This window comes from Bos javanicus, chromosome 25 (assembly GCF_032452875.1).
Source record: "Bos javanicus breed banteng chromosome 25, ARS-OSU_banteng_1.0, whole genome shotgun sequence".
Classification (NCBI taxonomy): domain Eukaryota; kingdom Metazoa; phylum Chordata; class Mammalia; order Artiodactyla; family Bovidae; genus Bos; species Bos javanicus.
In genome coordinates, this window is record NC_083892.1 from 33,797,804 (window position 1) to 33,811,023 (window position 13,220).

At 42.5% G+C, this 13,220-nt stretch overlaps 1 protein-coding gene across 1 annotated transcript in view; it reads right to left on the reverse strand.

The window, feature by feature from the left end:
* POM121C (POM121 transmembrane nucleoporin C) overlaps window positions 1–13,220 on the reverse strand; it is a 43,979-nt gene that overhangs the window by 30,229 nt on the left and 530 nt on the right. The gene's annotated exons all lie outside the window — the stretch shown is intronic.

The window sequence follows — 13,220 nt, forward strand, 5'->3', positions numbered from 1 at the left end:
AAAAACATAAGATTGACATAAGCAAAATAGCAGAGGCGGCATCTTCAAGCTCCCATCCTCTCACATAAACATCAAAAAACAGAGCAGTAACTGTTAGAAATAACTTTATCAGAACTCTGGGGAAAAAAAAAAAAAAAGAACTCTGGAAAACAATCAAAGATTTACAAAAACCAAACAAACGCTAAGTCAAGAAAACAGCCATTTTAAAGTGGTGGAAAGCTTTGTGGCATTTTTACTTTGTTTTCTCCCACCCACTCTCCAGCTTGGCAGCAATCAGGAAGATAGAAACCTGCATTCCCAGTGTGGGAATCTGGTCCCTGTTTCATAGGCAGCAGAGATCTTATTTGCAAATTATCCTATATTTCTGCTCTAACCTGTAATGGGAACTACCTGAAGGAATTATGCATGCACTTTTTCTCTTCTGCTGAACTTGGAACTCACTTAGGCCAGAAAAGCAAGTGGACATTGCTTGAAAATATCACAGGGTAAGTAAACCACAGATGCCTGGGGCAAAAGACTACCATTGAGATAAACAATGGACTACTGTTACGGACTGAAGTGTGTTCTCCCAAAATGTAAATACTGAACCCTAATTCCCATTGGGCCTTTAAAGATTAATTAAGGTTAAAAGAGGTTATAGGAGTGGGGCCCAGTCCAATATGACTAGTGTCCTTATAAGAAGAGGTAGAGACACCAGAGATGCAGAGAAAAGGCCACAGGAATATACAGGAAGGTAGTCATCTGTAAACCAAGAAGCGAGGACTCAGGAAAAACCAGCCGTACCAACACTTTGGTCTTGGACTTCCATCATCTAGATCTGTGAGAAAACAAATTTCTGCTGTGTATACCACTCAGTCCATGATATTTTGTTATGGCAACCCTCATAACAGACTAAAGCAGGCTACCTAAAGTCTGGGAGGAAAAGCTGGGTAGAGTTTCTTTGGGTAAGCAGGGCATTTATAATCATCTATGTATAATAGAATATTTAGAAGGCTACGAGAATGCCCAGAGCAAGATGCACACTCAGAAAATACCTGCCAAAAACAGAAACAGACTCAGAGATAAGAGAGAACAAACTACTGGTTACCAGTGGGAAGAGGAGCAGGACGGGGTAGGAGATTAACAAACTACTATGTAGGTACCAACCGCTACAAGGACACGGCACATAGAATATTGCCAACATTTGATAATAATTTAAAACAGTCTGTATTAGTTGCTCAGTTGTATCCAGCTCTTTGTAATTCCATGGACTGGAGCTTGCCAGGCTCCTCTGTCCATGGAATTCTGCAGGCAAGAATACTGGAGTGGGAAATATTTACAGATAAATTTAAATGTAACAAAATATATGCAAGACTTCAATACTAAAACATTACACTAAATCTGCAAATAATTTTTAGAGCTCATATTGATCTATAGATTCAGTGCAATCCCAATGAAAATGTCAGGTTTTTAACTAGAAATTGATAAGGTGGTTTAAAATTTATATGGCTGTGCAAAGAACCCAGAATAGCTCAGTCAACTCAACTGACAAATAATTAAATTGGACGTCTTATACTATCTGACTTCAAGACTTACAGCAAAAGTTATAGTAATCAAGACAGTATGTTGACATGAACATAGACGTACAGGTTAATGGAACAGAAGAGAGAATCCAGAAAGACTAGCATACATGTGGTCAACCAGTGTTCTATACTGGCACCACTGTAATTCAATGGGAAAGATGCTGGAATGTATTTGTTATCTATTACTGCATAACAAATTACCCCACAATTAAGTAGAGATGGCTGGATGGCGTCACTGACTCAATGGACGTGAGTTTGAGTGAACTCCAGGAGTTGGTGATGGACAGGGAGGCCTGGCGTGCTGCAATTCATGGGGTCGCAAAGAGTCGGACACAACTGAGCGACTGAACTGAACTGACCTGAACTAAGTAGCTTAACTCAACAAACCTTTCTTATCTTACAGAGCCAGGAATTTGGGAGTGGCTTAAGTGGGGGTTCTGGCTCCGGATCTTTCATGAGGTGGCAGTCAAGACATTATGCTGTCATGTGTAGGGTCTGCTTCCAAGACAGCTCACTGCCTGGTTATTTGGAGGAGGCCTCAGTTCCCTGCCAGCTGTTGGCAGAAGGCCTCATTTTCTCACTACATGGACCTCTCCACAGGGCTGTTTAAGTGTCCTCATCACATGGCAGCTGGCTTCCCACAGAACAATTAATCCAGAGCAAGGAAGGGGGGAAGCCACAATGCCTTTTAGGCCTTAATCTTGTGTCTCACATCAACATTTGTACTGTAAACTAATCATTAAAAATCAAGTTTCACTGGAACTAAGACACACTCATTAGATTTTCTATTGTCTGTAGCTGCTTTTCCACCCCAAGAGCAGAGTTGAGTAGTTGTAATAGAGACCATATGGCCTCTAAACCTAAAATATTTACTACCCGGCTGTGATCTGCATAACCTACAGTGCTTGTGTTGGTGTCTTAAACATAGTAGGTTCTCAAGAAACGTGCTAGTGCTCATGAACAGTACATGTTGGTTAGTCTGTTCAATAAGTATTAGCTGAGCTCCTATACTAAATGCCAGGTAATATCATAAGTGCTAATGATACACAGCCAACAAGACAGCTGGTTCCTACACTGAGTTTCTTCATTGCAGAGGTCCATGTTGCCTAGGGTGTAACGCGCTATGAAAGTGACAGTGTTAGTCACTCATTTGTGTCTGACTCTGCGACTCTGTGGACTGAAGCCCACCAGGCTCCTCTGCCCACGGAATTCTCCATGCAGGAACACTGAAGTGGGTTGCCATTCCCTTCGCCAGGGGATCTTCCCACCTGGGGATAGAACCCTGGTCTCCTGCATTGCAGGCAGATTCTTTACCATCTGAGCCAAAAGAGGACTCTATTGTGCTGCTTCCCACTAGAGGGCAGCCTGAAGCTTGTCCCCAGTGGATTATTAACTCCAACAATCTAATACTGTCAGTGAAGAACTGTCATTAAGGACAAAACACCAAACTACCCAAGATGTGTATTTCTTCTCTCAACAGAATTTTAAAATGTGTCCAGTTTGTCTCTGGAACTCCTGGCCTCCTGTTTTTCACCCTTCCCACCCTTCCGCCTGCAGAGGTGGCATGAACAGTTATAGGCACCGCTGGCAAGTTAGAAACGTGGTGGAGACAACACACTGTTAGTGTGGTGCGCCTCTCACTAACAGATGAGTCAGGGTGGGGAGAGAGAGGGGATGCCTGCGAGGGATGGAGATAACCTGGTAAGCACAGAACCGCAGGCCAGAAGCGGTTCTGGGGGTAGGAACACGTGCCTGGTGTCTACCACATTAAGAGAAGACATGCATCCCTTCCAGTTGTTAGTTCACCATTTACTGTGCACCCCCTACCTGCTCTGTGCTACCCAGTATACAGCAATGCGGACCACAGACATGGTACCAGCCCTCAAGGAGGATGTAGTTTAACAAAGAAGTCAGACATTAAGTAGAAAAGCACTGAAAGTACCAAATTATTCAATAGTAAAGACTGTTTCGATTATTAATAGTATAAGAAACCAATAAAGAATGCAGTGGCGGGCTTCGCTGGTGGTCCAGTGGTTAAGAATCTGCCTGCCAATGCAGGGCACACCGGTTCAATCCCTAGTCCAGGAATCCCCACGTACCACAGGACGACAGCCCACGTGCCATAACTCCTGAAGCCCGTGCTTCACAACAAAGAAGAGCCCACACACCACAACTAGAGAGCAGCCCCCGCTCGCCGCAACCAGAGAAAGCCTGGGCACAGCAACAAAGACAAGTGCAGCCCCCCACCAAAAGTGCAGTGGCGAAAACCAATCATTATCCTCAGAGATTCTCTGATGCTAGTGGACTGGTTTGTTTCTGCTACTCAGTATTTGAAAGGTCAACTAGGAAGGCCCAAAGGCTAGGAATGACCGATGGTAGGAGGCTGGCGTCACTTAGATGCCTCTTCACTCACATTGCTAACAGCTGTCAGCTGGGACATCTGCTGAATTACGGGCCGGGAACACGTACACATTTCTTCTCCGTGCTGGGTCTCCATGTGGATTACTGTGTGCTTCCTTGGAGTATGGCAGCTTAGTTCTGAGAGCCACCGTTCCCAGAGAGAAAGGTGGAAGTGCACAGCGTTTTGATGACCTAGCCTGGGAATTAACATAGTCACTTCTGTCCTACTTTACTTGGTCAAGGCAATCACTGAGATATGCACAGGTTTAAGAGGCAGAGACAGATCTCCCACCACTCAATGGAAGAAGCTGTAAGGTTACATAGTCAGATGAGCACGTGTGATGGGAAACGTTTCTGTGGCCATCTTCAGAAAACTCGATCTGCCACCGGCTGTCGTGATAGCACAGGATGGGGTATAACAGCTGACAGGGTCAGTCAGCAAAGGCCTCTGTGAGGCAGTCTTGTCTTTGGCTGAGGGGGTGAAGGGCTAAGAGGAGCCTTGGGAAGAGCTTTAGGTAGAGGAATCAACAGGTGTAATGGCTGCAGTCCAAAGAGAGGCTGGTGCACTTGAATGCTGCATGTTCATGTGACAAGAGCGTGGAAGGCGAGAGAAAAGTGCTGCAGGGGAGGGTCCAGACGGGAGACACCGAGTGGCCTGGCTCACGTCCTCCGTGCTGGACCCCTGAGAACAGGAGCAGCCTCCAGTCAGCAGTGTCTCAGGAAAAGAGAGACTGGAGAGGACAGAGCAGGCAATGGCTGTTCCCAAACTGGTCAAAGTGGGGGAAAGCTCCGTAGTTTAGTAGATATCCTGCCCCAGCAGTCCCTGCATGGAAGATAAAATTGAATCTGCCTAACTCTCATCCAGATAAAATAAGGAAAGTCTGGAGAAATAATTAAGCCCGAGGCAGCTGTGGATAAAAGGAAACTGCACAGGACGTGTCAGCAACACAGTGGAGGTGGGGCGACCCTGCAAGGCTACAGTAACAACCTAAGTTGCTATCACATAAACATCTGCTGCCCTGTACTCTTTTCCCTCGACCTCAATTCAGGTTAATGACTGAATTTTTTTTCTTTCTCATTTTACACTTTGGATTCAATGTGTCTCCCTTGCTGGTCTTGTCTCAAGAGTCAGATCCAAAAGGTGTGTTAAGATCCACAGATCCCATGGATACTATGGGACTTCCCCGGTGGTGCAGTGGTTAAGAATCCACCTGCCAATGCAGAGGACGTGAGTTCAATCCCTGGGAGGATCCCACATACATGCTGCGGAGCAACTAGACCTGTACACCACAGCTACTGAACCTCTGCTCTGCAGCAACAGAAGCCAACGAAATAAGGAGCCTGGGCACAGCAACAAGGAGTAGCCATGGCTTGCTGAAACTGGAGAAAGCCCTCATGCAGCAACGAAGACTCAGCACAGCCAAAATCAATCAATTAATCAAAAATAAGAGAGTGGATACTGTGGATCACTGTGCAGGTATTAACACATTATATCAGACAAAATTATAAACATCTGTATGCCAATGCCAAGAGAAAACGCTAGATATATACAAAATAGATAACCAGTAAGGACCTACTGTATAGCACGGGGGACTACCTGAAATAGAATCTGAGAAAGAATATATGTATATGTATCACTGAATCACTTTGCTGTACATCTGAAACTCACACACACTGTAAATCAACTACACGTAAATTGGGAGAAAAAATGGAGGAGATGAAAAAAAAACCTAGAAAGTAGGGACTAGATCATGAGGGACCTTGAAATTCAGGTTAGAGTCTGGCTTGTATGCTTCTCTAAACGTACAATTTCAATCCAAAGGTAGACACACGACAAATTATGTGAGTACTAAACTGCCTGCCAGACTGATTCATGTGTCTGAAATTCTGTTCCTCCTGCTTCTGTATGAAATGCGTTTACTCCTCAGGGGAAAAACTACTTATTTTCTAAGATTCACCCTAAGTGTTACCACCTCCGTGAACCCTTCCTTAGTCCCAAAGATACGGCCACTACCACCCTGGTGTCCCCACTATCTTGCACGGACTATTTACATTGCATTTATTTACTTAATTGTGCTCATTCACATATATATTACTCCCTACTCTATAGTCTCTGGACTCTTTGAAGACAGACATTGTGTCTTGTTCACAATACTCAACATGGTGAGCATTCAGTAAATGTTTGCATGAGTCAATTTCATCTTTAAACTGAAGCTGACAAGAATCTGACTTTCCTACTTTGGTGGTAGACCACAGACAGCTGGGGTTTCTTTTACCTAAACCTGAGGCTATGCCAAAATTGAGGGTATAACAACCACTACTATGATGTCAGGACCCCTTATTCTGTGCCAGCTGCTGCTCTCAGTGCTTGACATGTATCAGTCTATTTAATCTTCCCAACAGTCCTACTGTAAGTTCAGCGAGGGTTGAAAGGCTGAGGCTAGCCAACTGGAGGAGAGGGCCCAAATGGATAGACGGAATGAGGAAGAAGACTGGAGGAGGTCTCATAAGCCAGAGTACAAAGGCAGCGGGGCTGAACAACAGAGCTCTTTAGGAAGAAGGTCTGGGTTGTATACTGGAGTTAACTTTTAGCCTTAAACTTAAGTTTTAAGTTTTAGCCTAAAACTTAAGTTTTAGCTGCTGCAGTATGGGACCATGAGACATAATACACAAAACCGGTAGGATTTTTCATCACACAGGAACAAGTGTATTGTTATTAAAATGAGAAGTTATGCTCTAAAACTTACCAAGAAACCAGTTTTACTTTTTTTTTGTTTTTGGTTGCACAGCATGCAGGATCTTAGTTCCCTGACCAGGGATGAAACGCACACCCCTTGCTTTGGGGGTGCAGATTCCTAACCACCAGTCTGCAAGAAAAGTCCCAAGAAAACTATTTTAAATGCCTTATGTTGTTTCCTGGTGCAAAGAAGATGGAGTACGCACATTCCATCATCTTCCTCTCACAACTTACAACCAAAATTGCTATTCAAAACACATGGCATAACTATCAGAAAAACCTCTCAAAAGGTGGAGAAAAGAAGGCAAACTGGCTGGAGACTCAAGGGGTAACTCAGTGGTGAGTGCCCTGGGTGGTCTGTTTGTTTTGACTCCTATATATTTTGGCTTGGGTGTTAGAGCAGTCTGCAACTAGAAAATGGCACTGAGCCCTTCTCAAAGCAAAACAACCCATAAAACCAAGCCCTAAGAAAAGCCTATATTCTCCAGCAAATGATCATGAGGAGGGGAGCTTTGCAAGATGGTAGGTACCCTTTTGATTACAGTCACCCTACTCGAGGCAAATGCCACAAAAGAACTCATACCTTTCTCCCTCCCCACCAGGTACTGAGAGGCTGTAAGACAAAGCCCTGTTGGCCATGCCCACCTGGTACCAACAAAGCAGAGGTGAGGCCTCTCCCCTACCCGCCAGGTCCTGGAGACTGTGGGGAGGAGCCACAACCTGCACTAACTGAATAACAGTAAAAAGGCAGCACCTAATCCCCTCCCAAATACAGAAGAGGGAGCTAGAAAAAGGCGTTCTTTAAACATGTCTACAAAGGATTGGTCATGCTTTCCTAAGCAGTGCATATGTGAAACCAACCATTCAGTACCAACACAGCAAAAGCTATGGGAACTGAACTACAATGAGGAATACTCTGAGGTTCCAAGTCAGTGTCTGGGTAGTAGACAGATGGGCAGGCCAGTACAGCTCTGAAAAACACTGTGAAAATGAAACTGATCTTCAAACCAAAGCCCACAAAATTAGATGAGAATGTGCATTCTGAATATAAACATATGGAAATTGATTCCCTCCTAAAATAGATTTACAAAAAAAAAAAAAACAACCTAGAACCTCACAACATAATATTCAACCTGTCCATGATAAAATTTAAAAATTATTCCTCATGCTAAGTGCTAAGAAAAAGAATTCAAATGAGACAATACAATCAACAGATGCTGACTGTAAGGTGACAAAGATATTGAAATTGTTGAACAAGGATTTTAGAGCAGCTGTTATAAATATATTGCAAGAAATAATTATGAACACTCTTGAAACTTACTGAGAAATAGAAAGTCTCATCAAAGAAAAATACCTAAAGATCCAGATGGAAATTTCAGAATTAAACATTCAGTTCAGTTCAGTTCAGCCACTCAGTTGTGTCCGACTCTGCGACCCCATGAATCACAGCACACCAGGCCTCCCTGTCCATCACCAACTCCCAGAGTTCACTCAAACTCACGCCCATCGAGTCAGTGATGCCATCCAGCCATCTCATCCTCTGTTGTCCCCTTCTCCTCCTGCCCCCAATCCCTCCCAGCATCAGAGTCTTTTCCAATGAGTCAACTCTTCGCATGAGGTGGCCAAAGTACTGGAGTTTCAGCTTTAGCATCATTCCTTCCAAAGAACACCCAGGGTGATCTCCTTCAGAATGGACTGGTTGGATCTCCTTGCAGCCCAAGGCACTCTCAAGAGTCTTCTCCAACACCACAGTTCAAAAGCATCAATTCTTCGGCGCTCAGCTTTCTTCACAGTCCAACTCTCACATCCATACATGACCACTGGAAAAACCATACCCTTGACTAGACAGACCTTTGTTGCCAAAGTAATGTCTCTGCTTTTCAATATGCTATCTAGGTTGGTCATAACTTTTCTTTCAAGGAGTAAGCGTCTTTTAATTTCATGGCTGCAGTCACCATCTGCAGTGATTTTGGAGCCCAAAAAATAAAGTCTGACACTGTTTCCACTGTTTCCCCATCTATTTCCCATGAAGTGATGGGACTGGATGCCATGACCTTAGTTTTCTGAATGTTGAGCTTTAAGCCAACTTTTTCACTCTCCACTTTCACTTTCATCAAGAGGCTTTTTAGTTCCTCTTCACTTTCTGCCATGAGGGTGGTGTCATCTGCATATCTGAAGTTATTGATATTTCTCCCGGCATCTTGATTCCAGCTTGTGCTTCTTCCAGCCCAGCGTTTCTCATGATGTACTCTGCATAGAAGTTAAATAAGCAGGGTGACAATATACAGCCTTGATGTACTCCTTTTCCTATTTGGAACCAGTCTGTTGTTCCATGTCCAGTTTGAACTGTTGCTTCCTGACCTGCATATAGGTTTCTCAAGAGGCAGGTAGGTGGTCTGGTATTCCCATCTCTTTCAGAATTTTCCACAGTTTATTGTGATCCACACAGTCAAAGGCTTTGGCATAGTCAATAAAGCAGAAATAGATGTTTTTCTGGAACTCTCTTGCATTTTCAATGATCCAGCGGATGTTGGCAATTTGATCTCTGGCTCCTCTGCCTTTTCTAAAACCAGCTTGAACATCTGGAAGTTCACGGTTCATGTATTGCTGAAGCCTGGCTTGGAGAATTTTGAGCATTACTTTATTAGCGTGCATACAAACACATACATATAGAGATGCATACAATTGTGTGGTAGATTGAGCATTCTTTGGCATTGCCTTTCTTTGGGATTGGAATGAAAACTGACCTTTTCCAGTCCTGTGGCCACTGCTGAGTTTTCCAAATTTGCTGGCATATTGAGTGCAGCACTTTCACAGCAGCATCTTTCCAGCACCTCCACTAGCTGTGTTTGTAGTGATGCTTTCTAAGGCCCACTTGACTTCACATTCCAAGATGTCTGGCTCTAGGTGAGTGATCACAGCATCGTGATTATCTTGGTCGTGAAGATCTTTTTTGTACAGTTCTTCTGTGTATTTAAACATTACAATAAGTTAAAAAATGCACTGTATGGACTCAATAGCAAAATGGAGATTTAAGAGAGAAAAGAATCAGTGAATCTAAAGATGTATCTGTAGAAATGATCCAATCTAAGAAAAAGAGACAAAACAGAAAAAAAAAAGCATTAAGGGACAATAACAGAAGATCTAAAATACTCATGTCACTGGAGTCACAGAAGGAGGGGAGAAAGAGTACAGCACACAAAAACTATTTGAAGAAATAATGGCTGAAAACTTCTCAAATTTGGCAAAAGACATAAACCTGCCAATTCAAATACCTGAGCAAACCCTAAAAGAATAAACTCAAATAAGTCAACACCCAGATACATCATAATCAAATGTCTGAATATTAAAAATAAAGAAAAAATATCTCAAAAACAGGTGGAGAAAAACAAAGTATTACCTACAGAGAAAGAACAATTTGAAATACTACAGATTTCTCATCAGAAATCATGGAGGGGAGAAGGAAATAACAAAACATTTTTAAAGTGCCAAAAGAAAAAAAATGACAATGCATAATTCTATATCCAGTGAAAATATCTTTCCAGAAAGAAGGTGAACTAAAAATATCAAGAGATGGAGAAAGTGAAGTGATCTGCCACTATCAGACCTGCTCTAAAAAAAGTGACAAAAGAAGAGTTCTCCAAATAAAAAGAAATTAACAGAAGTTTGAAATATCATGAAAGAAGAAAAAGCAATTTTTAGGGCAAATATCTGTGTGAATACAATCTCTTGAATTTTTAGTTATGTTTGATAGACGAAAAAAAAATTATAATGTTGTCTCATGTGGCTCTCAACCAATGTAGAGGTAAAATTTGAAACAATGTCATAAAGGGAAGAAAAGGGAGGGACCTAAAGGGGGTAAAGTTTCTACATTCTGCTTGAACTTGTAAAGATTGATACTACTGGTAACCTATCATAAGTATGTGTAACATAATCTCAACAGTAACCACTGAAAACCTATACAACAAAAGCTACATTAAAAAAATCTATAGCTATATTAGGGAGGGTACCTGGTGGCTCAGATGGTAAAGAATATACTTGCAATGCAGGAGACCCAGGTTCAATTCCTAGGCCAGGAAGATCCCCTAGAGAAGAAAGTAGCAACCCATTCCAGTATTCTTGCCTGGAGAATCCCATGGACACAGGACCCTGGTGGTCTATAGTCCATGGGGTCAGAAAGAGTCGGATGTGACTGAGTGACTAACACATTCACTTTCACAGCTATATTAAAATGACATACTAAAAAATGTTCAAGTATCCATCCCATAAGAGGGCAAGAAAAGGGAAAAGGAAGCACCAAAGAAGCAGGAACAAATAGAAAATAAGTAAAATGGCAGACTTAAATCCTAACCAATCAAAAATTATATTAAATGTAAATCATCTAAACAGACCAATTAAGAAAACAGAGATTATCAGAATATATTGTTCTAAAACTATGAGTCAGAGTGATGTCACACAAAATGACAGAGGACGAACTAGAGGTTTGTCTCTTCACCAAAGCAATCATTGAGCTACAAAGAATGACTGAAATCAACTATTTTGTAACTTGGAACATGACCAGAAACTTTTAACAACCTGAGGAGTCCTTCTAACAATGAAGGGAAAGGTTGCTGGTCTTTCACAAGTGAAGAACATGTGCAAACTAGTCAATATCCCTCGTTCCTCAGATATGCTGCAGCTGTATAGGATAGCAGCCTATGTTCCTGAAGAAGTTGGCTGATGCCAGAGTAGACAGTGGAAACACTGTCCTCCCAAAGTTTGGGGTCACACAGTTTGATCAGTTGGATGGGTCCCGGAAGATCAGCATTGATGCTTAACTTGGATTTGACCCTACTGGCAAATCTCTGTTTTCTTTGGCTTTTCCTGGAGCATCTATCAGATTAAAAGAGACAGAATACACCTCCCCTAGCTCCCTATTTAGAGTCAAACATTTAAGAAAATCAGGTCCTATGTCAGGTCACTGACAGACAGCAGAGAAAATGGAACAGAAACTTCAGTGACCACAGGAAAACAAGGAATACACATTTTGCAAAAATAGTTTGTAAAAGTAACAGTTCCAGCCCTCAACAAGCAAAAAATAGCAATCCCTGATGAGTAAGAATCACATTTTGAGACTTATCACATTATAACACTTTGAGTAGGAAATGGCAACCCTCTCCAGTATTCTTGCCTGGGAAATCACATGGACAGAGGAACCTGGTAGGCTACAGTATACAGGGTCACAAAGAGTTGGACACAATTGAGCCACTGATGACACATTACAACACTTAGAATATACAGCTCTCAACAAAAAAATTTAAAACAAAGCAACAGGAAAGTACGGGCCATTCACAAGAAAAAAAAGAAAACAATTAGTCCAGACACTGGACTAACTAAACAAAAACTTTAAATCAAGCATCTTAAGTTCAATGAGCTTAGGAAACCATGGACAAAGAAACTAAAGAAAATCAGGAAGATAACGGATGAACAAAATGAGAACATTACTAAAAAGAATGATAGAAAGGAAGCAATCAGAAATCCTGGACTGAAAAATACATTGACTGAAATGAAAAATTCACTAGAAGGTTTCAACAGCGGATTTGAGAAGTAAAAGACTAGCAGACTTCAAAACAGATCCTTTGAAGTTATCCAGCCTGAGGAGCGGAAAGAAAACTAAGGGAAGACACCAGAGAGACTCTGGGGGGCCTGCGGAGGAGCAATAAGAATGCAAAGAACAGTGACTTCCCTGGTGGTCCAGTGGCTAGGACTCAGGTGCTCCCAACCCAGGGGGCCCAAGATCGATCCCTGGCCAGGGAACTAGATCCCACATGACACAACCAGAAGACCCTGCATGCTGCAATGATGATCAAAGATCTGGTGCAGCCAAATAAATAAAAAGAAAGAAAGTGGGCTAAAAAATGCAAAGGATGGAGACAGCTGTATATAGAACCTGGAATCTCACAGAACAATGGGGCTACAAGGCTGGTTAAGAGTCAAATCTGACAGTTTCATGCCTTGGTAACTACGGGAATTTAGTGAACACACAAAAGGTGGGGGAATGGGAAAGAAGGTGAACTATTTTGACTTCAGGTTTAGAAAGAGCCTGAGATATGAAAAAAGGCACACAAGGGATTCCCTGGTGGCTCAGATGGTAAAGAGTCTGCCCACAGTGTGGGAGACCCAACTTCAATCCCTGGGTAGGGAAGATCCCCTGGAGAAGGAAATGGCAACCCATTCCAGTATTCTTGCCTGGAAAAATCCCAAGGACGGACAGAGGACTACAGTCCATAGGGTCACAAAGAGTTAGACACAACTGAGCGACTTTACTTTCACTTTAGAAAGAGTCTGATATGAAAAAAGGCACACAAGTCCCTACAAACAGACAAAATGCTGTCTTAGAGCTTAGAAGTCCTGTTACTTGAGAACTAAAAACCATCTAAAACCACCCTTGTAACTGAGAAGACGGTGTAGCAGACCAGCATCTGTTAAAAGAGGGCCAGGAACAGAATCCTGAAGAGAGAGATGTTGCTGAGATGAGGAGC